Here is a 2,500-nt window from a genome sequence, read left to right as displayed (position 1 = left end):
CATCTAAGGGCATCACAGACCTGTTATTGCTCAATCTCGTGCGGCTCGAAGCCGCCGGTCCCTCTAAGAAGAATTTTAATACGCCGCCAGTGAGTTGCTCGACCGAAATCGAGCACACCTAAATGACGACGCCTATTTAGCAGGCTAGAGTCTCGTTCGTTACCGGAATTAACCAGACAAATCGCTCCACCAACTAAGAACGGCCATGCACCACCACCCACCGAATCAAGAAAGAGCTATTAATCTGTCAATCCTTCCGGTGTCCGGGCCTGGTGAGATTTCCCGTGTTGAGTCAAATTAAGCCGCAGGCTCCACTCCTGGTGGTGCCCTTCCGTCAATTCCTTTAAGTTTCAGCTTTGCAACCATACTCCCCCCGGAGTCCAAAATCTTTGGTTTCCCGGAAGCTGCCCGCCGAGCCATTGTAGTAACGTCGGCGGATCGCTAGATGACATATTTACGGTTAGAACTAGGGCGGTATCTAATCGCCTTCGAACCTCTAACTTTCGTTCTTGATTGATGAAAACACCTTTGGCAAATGCTTTCGCTGATGTTCGTCTTGCGACGATCCAAGAATTTCACCTCTAACGTCGCAATACGAATGCCCCCAGTTATCCCTATTAATCATTACCTCGGAGTTCTGAAAACCAACAAAATAGAACCGAGATCATATTCTATTATTCCATGCACGAAATATTCAAGCGGCATTTTGAGCCCGCTTTGAGCACTCTAATTTGTTCAAAGTAAAATTGTCGGCCCATCTCGACACTCACTGAAGAGCACCGCGATAGGATTTTGATATTGAACCGGCGTTTTACCGCCGGCTCACCGACGATATGCTCCGCAGACGTGTCAGTATCACCGCGGATGCGGTGCACCGACAGCGCGGCGCACAAATGCAACTACGAGCTTTTTAACCGCAACAATTTTAGTATACGCTATTGGAGCTGGAATTACCGCGGCTGCTGGCACCAGACTTGCCCTCCAATTGTTCCTCGTTAAAATATTTAAAGTGTACTCATTCCGATTACGAGGCCTCGAAAGAGTCCCGTATCGTTATTTTTCGTCACTACCTCCCCGTGCCGGGAGTGGGTAATTTGCGCGCCTGCTGCCTTCCTTGGATGTGGTAGCCGTTTCTCAGGCTCCCTCTCCGGAATCGAACCCTGATTCCCCGTTACCCGTGACAACCATGGTAGTCGCAGAAACTACCATCGAAAGTTGATAAGGCAGACATTTGAAAGATGCGTCGCCGGTACTGGACCATGCGATCGGCAAAAGTTATCCAGATTCATCAAAATTAACGACTTCGGACGAGACGCCCTCCGTCGATTGGTTTTGATCTAATAAAAGCACTCATCCCATCACTGGTCAGAGTTCTGATTGCATGTATTAGCTCTAGAATTACCACAGTTATCCAAGTAACTGAGTAAGATCTAAGGAACCAAAACTGATATATTGAGCCATTCGCGGTATCGCCTTAATACGGCTTGCACTGAGACATGCATGGCTTAATCTTTGAGACAAGCATATAACTACTGGCAGGATCAACCAGGGAGCTAACCGAGACTTGTTGAAGTCGTCAATTACTCTTCTCGTTTCATATTCGCATATAAAATACACACAAACTTATGCATGCATGTACAATATACGCACAGTATGAAACGAGCGTCTCACCGTATCGTCGATCGCGTTAGACGCGATAGATTTTAACGGTTGACTCTTATAAAAATTTATATGAGACACAAACGCGCTTTAAGCACGCGCGCGCGCGTGCGCTATAATATATAACGCGACGACAGCGGCGGCGGCGGCGGCGGCGGAGGCGTCTTCACATAATGACACATAACGGTCACGAATTCGAACGTTCTAAACGAGATCGAGTTTTTTTTTCAAAATAACACTTCGCACACGACGTGTACGTATGTATTGTTCAACGATTATTATCGTAAAACATTGGGATCGACGCCCGGTGTTTGAGTGATCGTACCGATACTCGGGTTGTGTATTTTTTGTACATGATAAATGTAAAAATTAACAAAAAGAATTTTAGAAACGACCGTTCATATATAATATAAAAATTATACACACTATACGAATACACTGAATCTTTTAAGAACTCCGTCTCTAACGTTTTCTCATATCGTCGCGACGTCGCAGATCGACTACAATGAATCAACATTTATTCCATGAGGATAGATTGTAGCGAGAGCGACGACGACGACGATAAGAGGAAGAGCGCATGAGGCAGAGAGATCTACGTGCGTCCGTCGGTCGGCACAGTTTTACAGAACGAATAAGAATCTTTTTATCATTTTCACGTGTGTCAGTGAATATCCCCCAGCGGTCGAGACGAATCGTACGTACATACTTGTTGTTACACTACGTAAAGTATAATATAACGCGATACGACGAATCGAGAGACACGCCAGAAGACACGCAACAAAGACGACAAATGAAAACGATAATAACATTTTTTTCGTTATACAAGAGTACTGATCCGGTC

General features: G+C 45.6%; 1 non-coding gene across 1 annotated transcript in view; it reads right to left on the bottom strand.

The window, feature by feature from the left end:
- The window catches only part of LOC125076369, a 1,903-nt gene extending 351 nt beyond the window's left edge, over window positions 1-1,552 (bottom strand). Inside the window, exon 1 of the ribosomal RNA XR_007120339.1 lies at window positions 1-1,552. This exon is cut by the window's left edge and continues 351 nt beyond it. This is a non-coding gene — a ribosomal RNA (small subunit ribosomal RNA).
- Window positions 1,553-2,500: the final 948 nt, after the last annotated feature.

The sequence above is a fragment of the Vanessa atalanta genome, unplaced genomic scaffold (genome assembly GCF_905147765.1).
Source record: "Vanessa atalanta unplaced genomic scaffold, ilVanAtal1.2, whole genome shotgun sequence".
Lineage (NCBI taxonomy): Eukaryota > Metazoa > Arthropoda > Insecta > Lepidoptera > Nymphalidae > Vanessa > Vanessa atalanta.
The sequence above is the reverse complement of the archived record's forward strand: the minus strand, read 5'-3'. Positions and strand labels throughout refer to the sequence as shown.